This window comes from Coffea arabica, chromosome 3e, assembly GCF_036785885.1.
Source record: "Coffea arabica cultivar ET-39 chromosome 3e, Coffea Arabica ET-39 HiFi, whole genome shotgun sequence".
In the NCBI taxonomy this organism is placed as follows: Eukaryota; Viridiplantae; Streptophyta; class Magnoliopsida; order Gentianales; family Rubiaceae; genus Coffea; species Coffea arabica.
In genome coordinates this window covers 45,172,177-45,189,604 of record NC_092315.1, presented here as the reverse complement: position 1 = coordinate 45,189,604, position 17,428 = coordinate 45,172,177, and the positions used below count along the sequence as shown (strand labels likewise).

Here is a 17,428-nt window from a genome sequence, read left to right as displayed (position 1 = left end):
CTTTCTCCACCAATACCTTAGCTCCTTTTCTAGCATTGTACCAAACTTCATTTTCGGCGGAGGTGAAGCGCAACTTATCATAAGGAACTTCCTTTTCTTGTTCCTCTTCTTGCTCCATTTGTTGTTGAGTCTCCTCTTCGGATGATGGTTCATCTCGAAGCACAAGATGTCTATTTGCTTTCCTTTTCATATATACGTGGTGGTCTAGCCGTCGAAGCTTCTCCTCTCCTATTGGGAGGGGGAGATTTCACCCCAACTTTCTTAGTGCGAGCCATTGTACCTAAAAATTATTAGACGTTAATTTCATTTAATAGCTACATTGCTAAATAAAGAAAACGAACACTTGTTCACGTTTATTTTTATCTTTAAAGAGACAAACTTATCAACTTACTTACATAATAAGTGCAATTAACACCATAAGTAAGAATCACAATCAACAACAGATGCTCCATTTTTTTTTCAATTAAACATTTAAGTATATAAAACCCATTAGAGGAAGCAATTAAACAAATGCACAACTTACTTCCGAATGACCTAAATAAGCATAATTAAGTGTTAATAACACCTTAATCATGAATTTTAAATTTAAAAGGTCATTAATTCTTCTTTTCACCAAAATTTCTGGAATAAACATGCCAAAATTAAAAAAATAGGCCAATTAAACCTAAATTTAGCATGTAAATATCCTAGAGCAATCCATCAATCTTTTACACTTTTCTTTAATCCAATTAGCTCAAGAATTTAATTAATAATTATCAAGTCAAATTAATACTCAAAATTAGGTAAAAATTGCTAAATTCACCAAATAATCACAAACTCATGAGTTAAACTTCACCAATAATCATCAATAAGCTCAATAAAAAGCATCAAACTTCACAAAATGAAAAAAATTCAAAATTGCCCAAAAATTAGAAAAAAGTGAAAATTGGCAAAATTCAAATGACAACATTTGATGAAGATTTGATACCTCAAACTTATTTTTTGATGATTATGGATGCAAATGGTGAAGAACCCCCCAAAAATTTCACTCCAATTTGGCCCCAAATTAAGAGTTCAAAAATTTGAAACCTTGTTCTTTTCAAACTCAAATCCGAATTAAAACTTATTTTTGAAGGATTTTAAGCTATAAAATCAACTCACAAGGGAAAGGAGAATGTTTTGGTTTGTTTAGTTTGGAGATTAGATAGTGAAAAGATGGATTTTAGGAGTAGTGTGTGTTTTAGGTGTGAGTGTGTGTATTGAAGAAGAAAGGAAGGAGGAAATTGGGGAATCCGTGCGCGAATTCCACTTTGTTACGTAAAACTGGCCAAAATCCGGCCGGTTTCCAGCCGAATTATAGGCCGGATTCTGGCCAATGAGCCAAGAAAATTTTTTCAAATTTGCAGATCAATCCGGCCGATAATCAGTCCGGATTTCGGCCGGATTTCTGGCCAGATAGATTTTTTTTCTGCATATCCGGCCGAAATATGGTCGGAGTTTCGGCCGGATTCACGCTAGTAGCTTGAAAAATTTTCGTTTTCTTCCCCTGTTAATCCGGCCATGTATCCGGCCGTTTTATGGCCAGATATTAGGCCAGATTTAGTGCAGAAAATTTTTTATTTCTGCACTTTTTCCTTCCGTTTTCCATTTAATCAAGCTCTTAACTCATCTAATTTTCAAACATTTTTCATTTTTTTCAAGAAAAATGTGTTTCTCAATCAATTGCACTTTGAAACATGAACTCATGCATCAATATATCTTTAGAGTAAAGCACCTTAAATACATGAATTGCATCAAATGAATATAAAAACTCCCTTTTTGCTTTCCTCAAATCTCTTTTGCACTTGGACAATTTGGATAAACCATTCCCATTGCCACCTATGAAACACACAAAAACACTAGTTAAATAACTAAAACTTACTAAAACTAAGAAATCGTTGGGTTGCCTCCCAACTAGCACTTCTTTATAGTCATTAGCTTGACTATTTCACTTCATTTTTCAAGGAGGTTTAGTTAACGAATAATCCACCATTATAGGTAGTGGTGGATCATTAAATGGTGACTTTATAGCCAAAGTCACATGATCTAATGATGTGAGAGATGAAAATGACTTACCTATCCCAAGTGTTTCATAAATATTATCTTAAATAAGCACCACTTGAGAATTCACCAAAAGAAATGCCATGAGAGTATCTTGGGCAGGAATACCTTTAAAACCTATACTTTTTATACATTCCTCAAGAAAAGTGAAAAATGAATCATTACAACTCACCTCTTGAGGTTCAAAGTTAGCTCCAAAGGTATTATCATATGAAATGGATAGTTGCTCATTAAAATACAATTGAGATTAATCATTTTCATCCAAATACAATCCATTTTCACATATAACATTCCCACCATTCATGTTAGGATCATTTTACAAATTATTAGAAGAAATAACTTCACACAATGCATTCAATTGCTCATGTATTCTATCAAAGTGAGAAGTTAATTCATCTATTCTTTCCTCAATCCTATCAAAACGATAGAAAGTTGCATTTGATAGCTTTTCTATTGCTAAATCAAATTGATTAGAAAAATTTTCTGCAACTAGCTCCCAAGATGCATTAGAATCATTAGCTAATGGTTCACTTTCTAACTCCCAAGGTAGAGGTATATTAGCTAACTTCTCTATTGCCAACTCCCAAGATGGTTTTGATTCACATTGGACACTTTCAGATTGGTAATCATAAAAATACGGATAATCACTATATGCACATTCATTATCTCAACCATAAGCCGGAGAATTGCTCCAATTAGCACTATATCGATCAAAATAAGGATTGTAATGCTCTAATTCATCATAATAATCCATATTTTGTGCTTGCATACATGAATTAGTAGCATGATATCCTCCACACAAGTCACAAATTACATGGTAAGAATTAAAAACATTAATATTCCTCCCTTGCTCAATTTCATGCATAATTGTGTCCATTTGAACTTGTAGCATCATAACATCAATTTTAGCCTTTAAGCATCTTAAACCATCTTCAAAAGACATACATTCAGTAAATTCTTGGTTACCTCTATTGAAGGAGCTTTGCACTTGGTAACCATCCATTGCCAATCTTCCACTTCTCAAGCATTGTCCTCCAAATTGACCTGTTCTCCTCATCACCTAAATTTTCTTTTAAATAACTTAAGAGAAAGATTAGTAAGAAGAATAGATGATAAAACACAAATAAATATAGAACACAAAAATAACAAAAAATAACATTCACATTATAACTCATATAATGCCTAAACTAATAAAATTATTTTTCACAACGATATTGCCAAATCTTCCCCGGCTACGGCACCAAAAACTTGACGTGCGCAGGGTATACATATCAATTTAGCTGATTCACAATCAAGTTTTACACTTATAAATTTCTCAATACCCCCACGTGCGATTTATTGCAAGTATATGAATTGTGAGTAAGTTTAGGATATTAAGGGTCGTTGTAGTATAGTGGTAAGTATTTTTGTCTGTCATGCGGACGACCCGGGTTCGATCCCCGGTAATGGCGCCAAAAATATGACGAGTTTTTGCTATATGTACAAGTTAAAAAAAATCAAAATATACTCGTTTCACTGCAAGTATACAGGTCAACTAGTAGTTTAGGGTATATATCAGGTCGATCCCACGAGAAAGATTGCAATTATCGGCACTACTAAATCTTCTCTATTATTTACACTATCAATGAATTATAACAAGTAAAACCTACTGAACTTATATAAGAAAATAACAAATGAAAGCTACTTAGGTTGTGGTATCCCTAACTCTTCTTGCAAATGCTATTTTTGGATCATTGATTACCACTATTTTGGCTAGTATGGTGTAATTTCCTTATGCATATGAATCCTACTTTCGTAGTGAATAACCTATACTCATAACTAATTCATACCTATTCTCATGGTTATGAAATTAGCTACAAGTTCATTTCTTCAATGAAATTACATGAAATTAATCACTAAAATCACATAAGTGCACCTCTATTTTCATGAGTGTACTCCCTATGTTTAGCACTTCTTGAACCAGTGTTAAATCTCAATTTTCAATGCAGAAACAACACCTTAGATAATCACAATTAATGGTACCAGATTAATCATAATTTAAAGAGTTAAAGTGCTAAATAAGTTGCTCAAATAATAGCAATCAAATAGCCAAATAATAAACACTAACAATCACAGGAAGTTCAACCAAACCCAAGGCATAACCTTTAGAAACACATCATAAAAACAAAATCCAGAACTTGTATATTAACTAAACTGGGAATCAAGTACAAAAGATAAAGAGTTAGAAAAGAATGTAACCCTTGTCCCATGAGTTCATCTCCTTGCCTTCTTCATCCTCCAACCTCTTCTTTATCTAGCTAATAAACAAGAAGGATGAACTAACTAGCTAAACCTAAACTAATCTAACACTCAGAAGATGAAAGAGCTACATTTCTGCACTCTCCAAATTCTCCCATATGTCTCTCTATATTTTTTTCAATCTTGCAAATTTTGACTATATAAAGATGAAAGGTGGTCAAGAAATGAGACCTCCACCTTTCTTTTACAGCTGGTGATGTTTCTCACAAGTCTAGCATTGCATGTGACTTAGTGGAGGTGAAATTGAATTTTTCGCATAAAGAGCAGCCTTCTCTGACCACAATCCGGCCACAAATCCGGCCAAGTTCTGGCCGAATTGCTACAGTGACACTTTTGTGCACTTTTGTTCAATTTCTAGCTCTGCTTCGATTTTGCCTCAACTTCAACCAAACTTTTCTTGATGATGGAGACTGAAATAACTCTTGACCAAAATATAAAAATTGTAGCCCTTTGAGTTAATTTCCAATGCATCAAGAATTACCTCATTTGGATTTGTGTAGGCTGATAAATGACCAAAATACCCTTGCCTACTCACTACCCTATTTCAGCTTTGACCATAGAAAATTAGCCACTGTAATTCGGCTTTTTTACTTGAAAAACCTTCAAACTGGATCTAGATGTCTCCACCAAATTGTAGATCTATCTCTTATCTTCAAATTAACTTAAGAATCATCTCAATCCGATCACTGTAACTCAAGTTATAGCCAAAATACGAAAATATATCAAAACTGTCAAAATGCACAAAATTCAAGTAAAAAGTGATAAAAATCTCATTGAATCACTTAAAAGTATTTTTCACCAATTATAGCCAAAATGATTCTTTTTCTTTCAATAATATAACCAAAGTGACTAAAAATAACATAAAATGCCATACAATTATTATGTAAATTAGTCACTTATCATCAAGGTCGGCCTAAAGAAAAATCTTCTATATTGCCTTGAACTTGGATCAGTTAAACTCTTAAATGGGTTGGATTTTATTCAATTTAACCAAAATTTGATCCATATTTAATTGAATTTCAAATTTAGATTAAAAATGAGGTTAAAACTTATTTTTAAGGGCCTGAATGGGTTGAGTTTGAGCGAATGCAAATTTTTGTATATCAAAACCCTTAATTTACTTTATAATTCTAAAATTTCAAATTACTTTATTTCAATAAATGTTATAAATTATTAAATTATTTTTTAAAATAACCCTACAAATTAAGGAGTACTTTAGACATTAAAATAGTAATCCTATCTCATCCAATTTCTAGCCAAACACTGGATAGGATTATTTTCCAATACATTCTATCCAAATTAGAACCAACCAAATACTAGATCATTTGGATTATTAATCCGATGATGACTTAACTCAAGATTAATAATTAAAAAATGAGTCATCCCATCTCATTCAGTCCCTAAACCAAATGAATCCTAAAAGGATAAATTAAAATATAGTGGAAGTAGAGTCGTATCCATAAGGATTGAAGGATGTATTTTCTTGAAAGGAAACAATAAATAAGAGGGGGTAAAAAAAGTAATAAAAAGAAAAAAAAAAGAAAGAAAAGATACTAAGGTAAAGCAAATAAATCAATTAGGCACCGGTCCCTAATACTAATATCAAAATTTGATTACGTCAAGACCACCAAAAATAAATTCCTACTCTAAAAGTATAAAATTGAGTGTAGTAGTGAGTAGGATCATATTTATAGGGACTGGAGGATTTATTTTCTTGAAAGAAAATAATAAATAAGATGGGGTTGTGAGAAATTAACTTAAACAGCTCAATTAAATAAAGACAATAAATTAAATACAAATAATTCAACAAGAGACAAGCTTCTAGGATTAATCTATATTTTAATTCACTTAACTAATCATTAATACAATGATAAAATTTATCCATTTATAAATAAATTAGTTATGATTGTCAATATGTTCTAACAACTCCTCGCTGTATCTATAATCATAACAAGTTCCGTTGTTACTGAGTCACAACGAAAAGGAATTGAAATACGATATTTATGAAGGAGATATAATATACACATACACACACACACACACACACACATATATATATAATAAAAAGTGGAACAGAAAATAGTTTAGGAACGGAACAAAAGATCCGTTGCTGAAAACTAGGGATTGCTAGGAGAAAAGAGAAAAAGAAAAGAAAGAAAAAACCTAAGAGAACAATTAACGAGTTGTCCGTCCCTTTTGTTCACTCGTGAGAAGGAATACTCTTTTCCTTCTAAACATGTGGCTTTCCAAAATCTCCGAAGGAAAATATTTCCTTTCCGATTTGACTTCCACATTTTAGCAATTTAACCCAACTTTAATTTAGTTTTCTCTTCCTTCTCTTTAAAAAACTAAAACTCTTCTCTCCCTTTTCTTTAGAACTCTTTCAATCAAGATCTTCTTCGTCTCTCCCATGGAAGAGAGCCCAAATCTGGTCTTTCCCCGTAGGAAGAAGTATCCTTTATAGTTTTTCATTTCCCTTATTTGAATAAATTTTCTTCTTAGATTTTCTAATGAGAGATTCTTCTCTCCTAAGATCTCATAGTGAGAGTTTCTTCTCTCCGAAATTGTTTTAGGGAGAATTTTATTCTCTTTTGGATTTTTCTTATGAGAGTTTTTTAGGTTTTTATCTTTGTGAAATTTGAAAGTTTGTAAATTTAGAATCAAGGTTTTTAGATATGCAATTTCTCCATTATTGTTAGATCTAAATTTCTCTTTGGACTTGAACCAATTTTAATCAGACCTGATTGTCAACAGACATGCACTGATGTATTGAGTTATAGTGATTCATCTGGATGGAAGATATATATGCATCAATGTTATCTTTATTTATATTGTCTTCTTAGATCTAATATATCTATTGATTTCCAACGTCATATTTGTTTGATGTATTTTCTGTCATTAATACAGATTTATTTGAATGAAATGATCTTTTCTATCAAAAAAAATACACAATATCAATTGGTTTCCAAATAAAATTACATCAAGTAATGACCAATAAGTACTAGAATTTTGCCAGTGCCTTAGCACGGTCTATTTTTATATATTGTGAATTTATACAAATATGAATAATTTAAATACAAAAATTAACAACAATCCTACATGTTCATTCATATTAATTTTAAAAATTAATGTATTCTAAATGCTCAATTATTTACTAATTTTTAAAAATTTGTTTACATACTTTTCACTATAATATGATAGTATATATCAAATAACGTATCCCATATCAAAAATTTGGTAGATATTTTTTTTATAAATATTCTTTTAGATAATTTAAATTTTTATAATGACCACAAACCTAGAACTATATATTCACATTTAATTAAGTAGAAAAGATCCAGCAATCCACTTTTCTCATCAATAAATATTTAGTTTCTAACAATATTGGTAATTCTGTCGGTGTAACAGTTAATTTTCTTTTTCTGTACTAAGTTAATTCAAAATTAAGGGAAGAGATGATGAACAATTTGAATATTAATCAACAATATGGTGGTGGAAGAAAGTAATTTATGGAATACGTAAGATTTTAATAATTGTGATTTAAAAAAGGTTTTACTATAGTTCTATGTAATTTGATAGAAAGCAGATATCATTACGATAAGATTAGCTATTTTTTAAATTTATTTTAAATTAGGAATAATTTTTAAACATATAATATAATATTCAATATAGGTAAAATTCAATGACCCATAATCCATTAATTCTCTTCAATTAAGCATACCATATAGGAGTGAGAAACACTTTAATATTATATGTATATATATATATATGTGTAGATTTCCAAATCCCTGACTAATGTAGACAACCAAGAGAAGGCAGAAGCAATCCCACATCACTCGCAAGTTTCTTAGAGCATGCCCAAGCCAAACAAAGTGTAGTCTTCTGGATATTCAGCTTTTAAACTTCTTTTATTTTCAAAATTCCTAAAAATAGCAATAAACACCAAATATGAGTAGAATTTATAAATTAACACCACATGTTACGTGAGCACAAAATAAGTATTGTTCTCCAACTACCAGCTTCTTAGCTGATATTAACGTGAGCATCTACTTTTTAAAAAAAAAAAAAAAAATTTTCCAGCAGGAGAGGGGTGAGACTTAAGAAGTAGTGAGGGGACAAGGGGATTTGAACCCAGAACCTCTAATACCTAGAATGAATTAAAATTAAGCTAAGCTTTTTAGATGCCTCAATTGGGATGAATTTTTCATGCATTGCTTGAATGCCTTGTAATTAATATTTGTTAGCTCTAGAATCAATTGCACGTTAAGTTGATCCATACTAATGCAATGGACTTCTTATGTGCTTCTTTACATGTCTATTTTTTGAACCTTTTTCAGTTGGAATAGTACCTATCTTCATTTTCTCTTATGGCATTCTTTACTCTTTCCCCCTTGAAATTAAGCCTTTGCCTTTGGAAGGATAAATTTATTGAAAAGTATTCGTAAAATTTAGCAAACTATAAGCCTCTTAAGAGAACGTGGACGACTGCATTGCAAAATACATTATGTAGATGTGCAGAACTTGGATACATACACCAGTTATATTATGTATGTTCCAATGGGCGCATAGTTTACTTTTTTTTTTTAAAGAGGTTAATATTGGGAGTTGCTTAGTAGTCTATTCTTAATCATGCTCCTCTAGCCTAGTAAAACCCAGACTTGGCTCATATTGAATTTGGGCATATAATTAGGCCCAAACTCTATCCGATCCTATTACTCTAAGGCTCAGCGGACTTTTTGTTGCTAAATCATTCTAGGAAAATGCTACAGTAATGATAGTCACGATAATGAAACAGTTTTTTTCCGATATAATATATTATCAAACTTTTAGCAACTATTTGATTATCTGTTGAATCTATCCACCTAAATAGGATAATGTCTGAAAACAAGTAAGTAAATTTCTCGTTTGAAATAGTAAGTTAACATAATAAATTAGTAAATTTTATGCTTCAAAAGATAAATTGGCATAAATATGAAACTTCTTTTATAAAAGAATAAATTACTGCTTTATATCCCAAACTTACTTTTTAGAGAGTAAGTTTAGTTCAAGAAAAAGTAAGTTTTATACATAAAGAGTAATTCTTATTGATAAGAGAATAAATTTGATTAATGATCGAAACTTACTAATTTATGGCACAAATGTACTATTTTTGTTACAAAATTATATCAAACCAGTATTAGAAAGTTTTTTTTGAAATAATAATAATATTTTTGATTAATGATTGAAACTTAGTATTCTAATTAGTAAGTACTCGTAATACACCTGTATAATACATAATTGTATATATAATTTAAAAATATTTTATATTTATATATTTTAAAATACCAAGAAAAATATTTTGATTTTTCATATAACATTATAAAATATGCAACAAAATTTTGTCATGTTATAATTTTTTAATTATTTTCAAATTTTGAAAATTTTGAACGTTTGGATAACAATAACAACATTTCTTCCTAGTTATATACAGCATATCACTTGTCTATATAATTTCTATAATTTAATACCTATGAATATAATAATATGATAAAGTTTTAATAAATTTATTGTCTAGGATACAAAAATTAATAAGAGTTAAACTTGTATTAATATATACCTAAAAATGAGAGAAATATTACAACAATTAATATAATAATAAAAATGACAGGATTAGTAGAACAAAATTAATATAATCTGGAATTTGTTTAGGAAATTGTTCATAAAAATGAGATTCAACCACTAAACGAAAATCACATGCGCATATAATCTATTGTATAATTTAAATTAAATTCAGTTCATGTATAAAATGATCAAAAAATAATTAGCACACTATAATACCATTTTTTTTAACAACAAAATTTTTTTATCCGAAAGTCTCAAATATCCCTAACACATGTATGAGAGATATTTTTACCATATTTGAATCTTTTTTTCCCCATATTTGAGAAAGAATATTTTTTATCATAGAACTACTTTGAATTTAATTAACAAGTTGAGATTTTTTTTAAAAAAATGTGAAATATTTTGGGAACTGGTTTTTGATTTTTCCAAAATTAAAGTATTGTTATTTTTTAGCAATAGTTTCCATTGACATTTCATATTTCAGACTAATTTTTATCAATGTAAAATTAGTGTGATTAACACAATTGAAGTTTTGTTGGTTCGAGAATTAGCATGCTATTACTGTTATTTTACATATAAATATTTAACCTAAGTAACAAAATAAACAATAACTACTTAAAAAATGAAAATAGGTGCTCAATTGATTATGTTCAAACTATGAATTCCGTTAATGCATAATTGCTAAATTTTATTTTCATTTGTAGGAAATCAATATGCATCGTATATTGATTAGGACTAAATTACTGATTACCTAAACAAATCGTACCTAAATTCATGATGTCATAAGTATTGCATTTGGTCACCTTTGTACTCTTGCCATTGTCCTTTCTTTCTATTTATATTTTAAGGATGCAAAGTTCTTTTGATTGTATTAGTGAAATTGCATAAATCTCTTACAAAATTATTCCAATTTATTTACAAAATTTTAATACTTTTAGAAGAAACTTTGTATTGTAAAATGGTTTACTAATTTTCCAGTAAATATAACTATTACATCAAAAAAGAAAAAAAAACTTGATTTTATTGTGTTTTAATTAGGAGTACTTTTACCAGTAATAATAAGAATAGTGAAATTGGTGCAAATTTTAAAACCAACATGCAACCTACACATGATTATGGAAAAGTTTTTGGTCGATTAGATTAATATAATAAATATCATTTGATAGTGCCCAGGAAAAGAATTATTGCAACTGTGATCATTAATTTGCAGGATGACATCAAGTTTTTTTTGCAAATAGTCATTAAAGTTTACAGTAGTTTGTTGGGTTTCTACTTATAGCATAGCATTAGTCACACAAGTAGGTTTTACTTTAGTTACACAAACAAGTTTTACTTTTCTTATGCAGACATAAGGTTATAATTTTTCTTTATTTTATCTAATCCATTTTTGGTATTTTTAATATTATATATACAAACACACACACACACATATAATACAATATTTTTGTATTTTTATATTTTTAAAATATCTAAAAAATAAAAATTTGTGGGGCTTACATCCCACATCCTGGGGCTTTTGCCTATCTGGACGAACACAAAATGCCCTGTCCAACACCTTCACCTTTTAAAACACTACTTATAACATATTTCAAGTTTCTCATGATCCCTTACAGTAATTGCTATGTTTGCTTCATTATCCTGAAACATGGTTTTAGTGTGACATTGCCCTCGATTTATAAGACTGATAAGAAGAGGGTTGAATTTGTGAAATGTCATAGACCAATGGCTATCAAGTGTTTGATGAAATGACTATGTAAAACTTGGGATATTGAGTTCTTAGGTTGATTGCAAATGCTACATTAAATCTAAATGGTGCTTTCGGGATCTTTTGGGAAGGTTCTTTGAACAAAAGAATTGCTCATTATTGTTTCTATTGATATCTAAAACTAATAAATTAGCTTTATTATAATTCAAATTTTGACCCTTTGATATATTCTAGACCTAAGTGGTTCAACATTGTCACTCAACTTGCTGTCCAGGTTCTTCAACTTCTTTGCACTGAATTCACTGCTAACTTTCCAAGCTTACGTTAACTTTAGGGTCTTCTCCCTTTTTTCAGTATTTTCTTTTTTTTTTAGCATTGAAGTAACTAATTGTCTTATTTAAACTTTATACGTTGGCATGCTAATATTGCTTTTAGGTAATGAAAACTGAGTGTAACCTAACCTAATTACATTTTCCTTCTGTTTTGCCATCTTGATAATACCGGACTCTTGAGACTTTTCCACATATTTCTAAAAGTCTCCTATGGCTTGCCAGTTTGGTTTCCTGATTGGTTTGTAAAGAATTGACACTTTAACATACAGTTATGACTTTTTAGTATGTATTTATCTATCTACATTTTACCTCTTAAAACAACTATGCAAAAACATGTGAATTATATATCATGGGCCATGGCACGGCAGCACAGCCTAGTAAATATACACACTCACACGTATTTCTCAGAAACCTCGTGATAAAACATGACTATTGAACGTGCCAAAATATGACAAGAAGGTAATTTCTCCTTTCATGGCAATTATATACAGCAAAATTAATATATTATAGACAAAATACATGCCGTTTGCAAGGAATTCCAAGCTCCAGGGAGTTTGAACTCAAAATCCATTACCACGAAAAGTCCAAACAGCAATGGATTTCCAACTGAAAATCCATTTACCATAATTTATTCAATAGCAGGAGATAGCATACTACACTAGAATTACGCTTCCATTTATTTATGTAACAGCTAGAACAATTTGCTGTTTGTTTCCTTAGATGCTAGCAGCATTTTAGCATGATTCTGCAGCCTCCAAGATGATAAGGGTTTAGTTTACGTATTTTTAAGTACTTCTTATTAGTTAATTTTGGTTTGATTATTTAGTTTTATAACTAAAATAACTAAAGTTTTGGTAAAAATCTACATTTTATGTTAAAGGGGCTAACATTGCATTTCTATTGATTTTAATCGTAAAAACTTCATTTTCATGCAGGATTAATGATTCAATCACCAAAGGATGTCAATTGAGGAGAAAAGTGGATAATTGGTGATGAATTTAAGTGATAAAGAAGAAATGAAGTGAATTGAAGAAATGCAAGTGAAAACAATTCTAACATATTGTTGTATTTCAATTATATCTGGAGCTACACATATCAGATTGAGGTGATCTTTATACATTTTAGAAGCTAAGAGACAGATGTATATTTGGTATGAAGACATCGAAATTCAATTCTACTGTTTTCATGGACAAAAAGTCGAAATACAGAAGCTGCACTCTATGGACGAAGTTGAAAACATGGGTTTGACCAGGTTTTGGTATTTTGGTCATATCTCAGTCTACAAAACTTCGATTTAGATGATTCTTGAAGCACTGTAAAACTAACTCAAAGAGCTACAACCTTTGTGTTTTGTACAAAAGCTAGTTCGGCCTCCATAATAAAGAAAATCGCAGTTGAAATGAAGCCAAGTTGAAAACGCGAGTTGATGTCGCATTTTGTGTTTCGTGTTTTGTAGCTGAAATTCTGCAATTTGCTCAGCCATTTCTCTTGTGTTCATACTAGTTTCCAGCTATAAGTTTGCAAGGGAATTCGGTGCACATGCTTTAGAAGACAAAAGGGTAGAAAATATGGCTTATTGTCAAGTCAAAAACCTTTGTTTTTGGCTATCTTAACAAAAGGAGATTGGAGAATCATAGTAGCAAATTTGGACTGGTAAGGAGAGGAGCTTTTCATCAGTTTATATGCAAAGACATTTGGGAGGTCTGAGAATCATACAAAGGAAAGCTTGGAGTGCAGAAATGTAGTTCTTCCATTTCCTTAGTGTAGGATAGTTTAGCTAGTTAGTTCATCCATTCTGGTATAATGGTTAGATTAGGATGAAGATAGAGATGAAGAAAGAGAAGTTGAAACTCAAGTGACATGGGTTATCTCTTCTCCAACTCTTTATCTTTTGTATTGGATTTTTAAGTATGATTAATATGCAAGTTCTGGATTTTGTGTTTATTATGTGTCTTTAAAGTTTATGTCTTGGGTTTGGTTGAACTCTCTATGATTGTTAATGTATATTATTTGGCTATTTGATTGCTATTATTTGAACAAGTTATTTAGCACTTTGGCTCTTTAAATCATAATTAATCTGGTACTATTAATTGTGATTATCTAAGGTATTATTTCTGCAATGAAAATTGAGATTTAATATTGGTTCAAGAAGTGCTAAACATAGGAAGTACAATTACGAGAGTAGAGGTGCACCTATGTGGTTTTGGTGATTAATTTCATGTAATTTCATTGAAAAAATGAACTTGTAGCTAATTTCATAACCATGAGAATATGTATTTATTAGTTATGAGTATAATTAATTCACTACGAAGGTAGGATTCAAATGCATAAGGAAAGTACACAATAACTAGCCTAGATAGTAGTATTCAATGATTTAAATATAACACTTGCATGAGTAGTTAGGGATACCATAATCTAAGGAGTTTTCATTTATTATTTTATATAAGTTCAGTCGGTTTAATTTCTTATAATTCATTGATAGTCTAAATAATAGAGAAGCTTTAGTAACATCGGTAATTGTTCAATCTTTCTCGTGAAATCGACTCGATATATACCCTAAACTATTAATTAACCTGTATACTGATGTATTTCGGATTTTTTAACTTGTACGTATATTAAAATCCCGTCACAAGACACTTGAACGAAGGCCATACACAGATACAGTCACGACAGCAGCTCAGCAGACTGTCCAAGCAGGATTTGCCGACATGTAGACATCTCTCTTCTAGACCATCATCAACTCCAACCCCAAGCGTTTTTATAATCTGTCCTCCAATTGGCAGCATTTTCTTGATGCAATAGTTTTGACAGCATTGGTGGTTTCTGTAGCATCCCCAGCTTCATCTTTCCCCAGCACCACACCTGCAAAAGTTTGTTGACAGCATTGGTGGTTTCTGCATCAGCATTTGATGTTTCGCCATACTACGATTTAAAGATGTGCCCCACGGCAGATATGCAGCAGGATTGAAATTTTGGAATAACTTTGATGTGAAGTTAAATTAAATCCTATTTTTACGTATGGATCATAAGCAGATATAACGAGTATTCAAGTGCCGTATCCCACAGAGAAGATTAAGCAACTATTAATGTTTATTGAACTTCTCTATTATTTAGATTATAAATTAATTCAACAATTTAAAATAATAAACAGAATTCAATTAAAACTAAAATAATTAAAGACAAGCGGGTTTTTCAGAATATTGGAGGGGAGCTCGTTACTTGTGCTAATGTGCACCGAGAGAATCTGGGAGTTAATGTGCGCTTTTCTTCTTTTTCTCCATAGATGCAGATTGTGAGATCTGTGGAGGAAATTACTTGAAATTGATCAGCCCAATGACAAGTAAATATAGTGTAACAGCTCTCCAGTAGATATCTAGTAGTTTTTATGCTTTTCTCTTTTGTTCCTTTAGTTTTTTCCTTGTTCTCGTAGCTCGACTTGGTTCAGCTAAAGCTTGGCTTGGGTTTAGGCGTAGCAGAATTTCTATCCTCGAGATTACTTCTATTGCTTCCTACGCCTTCACAAGAGCTTAGATTTTTAAGTTCTCTCAAGATTAAGTTCAGCTATGGCTGGTTTATCTAATTCCTTGACTGGACCAACTTCGAGGAGTGTGGAATTACAGGATGGATCTGCGAAACAAGTTTCATGGGCTGATTGCTTTCAGAATGGCATTGGATCGGATGTTAAAGCTAAATCATGGGCACAAGTGTTTCGTGATCATGCAAATGTTCATGATGGATTAGGTTTAGCATACTTTCCTCCTTTAAAGGAACCAATTATGAATGCCCAAATTGACATGGTTGGTGTAGAAGAAGAGATCATGAAGTGGAAAGGCGCAGTATTGGGATTTGTTTTGGGATTAACTCCTCCTTATTAAATTATCCGAAAATTTGTTGAATCAAAACCCCAACAATTTGGTAAGATGGATTGTACTCTTCTGAAATCTGGACTGTTTATATTTCACTTTGAATCAGAAGAAGCTAAGACTAAGGTGTTGGATCAAGCTCCATGGCCATTTACGAGTAAAATGTTATTCCCTAAACCTTGGACTCTTGAACTGGATTTAGCAAAGGATAAGATGAAATTTGCCTATTTAGATTAAGCTACCTAATCTAAAACTACTCTACTAGTCAGTTAAAACTCTAAGTAAACTGGTGTATATCTCAGTTCATAACTTTTGATGATTACAAAACAATTAGATGCTACTAACATACTTTGAAGAGTTCATTTCAGGATTTGGAACAAAAACCAGACCAAAGACTTGAAGCCAAAATTGGATCAAGGTTTGACAAATTACTGAAATTGCTGTCGGATGCACAAAAGGACCATATCGGACGGCCGACAACCATTGAGTAACTTTGGACGCATGAAGAACTCACACTCGGACGTCCGAAGGTAATGTGTCAAAACATCTATCATCACTGACCTCGTTCGGATACACAATACCTCTATACCGGACGTCCGACAAACGTTGCTGTACTTCGGACGCAAAACACTGGAGCATCGGACGGCCGAAAGAAATGAAGAAGGATTTGCAAGTTTACTTTCGGATGTATACTGTGGAGGGACCGGACGTCCTAAGAATTGCAAGAAATTATTTTGAACTCACTGTCTTCGTTCGGATGCTGAAAATCAGAATACTGGACGTCCAACACTACCAACGGCTAGTTGACTTTTCAGCTGCCTTCTATCCGTTGATAGCATTAATTGAAGAATTTTTTGGTCCCCTATAAATTGGGATGAGTCAACTCTTCAAGACAAATTTTACACATTAAGTCTACATCAGATCTTGAGTGATTCAAGTGTACGAATACTCCAAAAAGAAGATTTGTACTCTTAGTTGTGTAATCTCCTTTAAGCTTTTCAAGTGTAATTCAATTTCTTCAATAGTGTAGCTTTGTGAGGGTTATCCGTGCAAGTGTAAAACTTCCTTACTTGATCAAGTGAGACTTAAGGCAAGGAGGAAGTGATCCTTCCTTTATACACAAGAGATTGGTTGAAAGTTGATCATATTGAAGTAGCTTGATATATAAAGTGATATTCAAACTTAGTCAAGTTTGAAACTTGGTTTGCAATTCCATCCCTTCATTTACTGTCTTGTTATATATATATATATTGCATTATCTCTTTTACTCACAGATTACTTGTGCTAGTCCATCAATTGCTTCTCAGTGAGGTCCCCTTGAAAAAGAAAGCAAGGTCGAAAAGAAAAAAGTGATTCATATTTTGGCTTGTTTTTATATAACCTAATTCACCCCCCCTCTTAGGTTGTATTCGATCCTTACAACTGGCTAGCTTTATTGATAAACAATTATACACTGACAAGCCTATAGCTGGTTAGGATGCGCTTGATAAAATTGAAGTTAAAAATCTAAAATCTGAATAGTACAGATCTAATAGTTCACCGATGTATAA

At 31.4% G+C, this 17,428-nt stretch overlaps 1 long non-coding RNA gene across 1 annotated transcript; it reads left to right on the top strand.

Annotated features, from left to right (window-relative positions):
• The first annotated feature begins 15,649 nt into the window (after nucleotides 1-15,649).
• Nucleotides 15,650-17,088, top strand: LOC113737855 (uncharacterized). The gene is made up of 2 exons (XR_003459999.2): nucleotides 15,650-15,930; nucleotides 16,247-17,088. It is a non-coding gene; the product is annotated as an uncharacterized lncRNA (long non-coding RNA).
• Nucleotides 17,089-17,428: the final 340 nt, after the last annotated feature.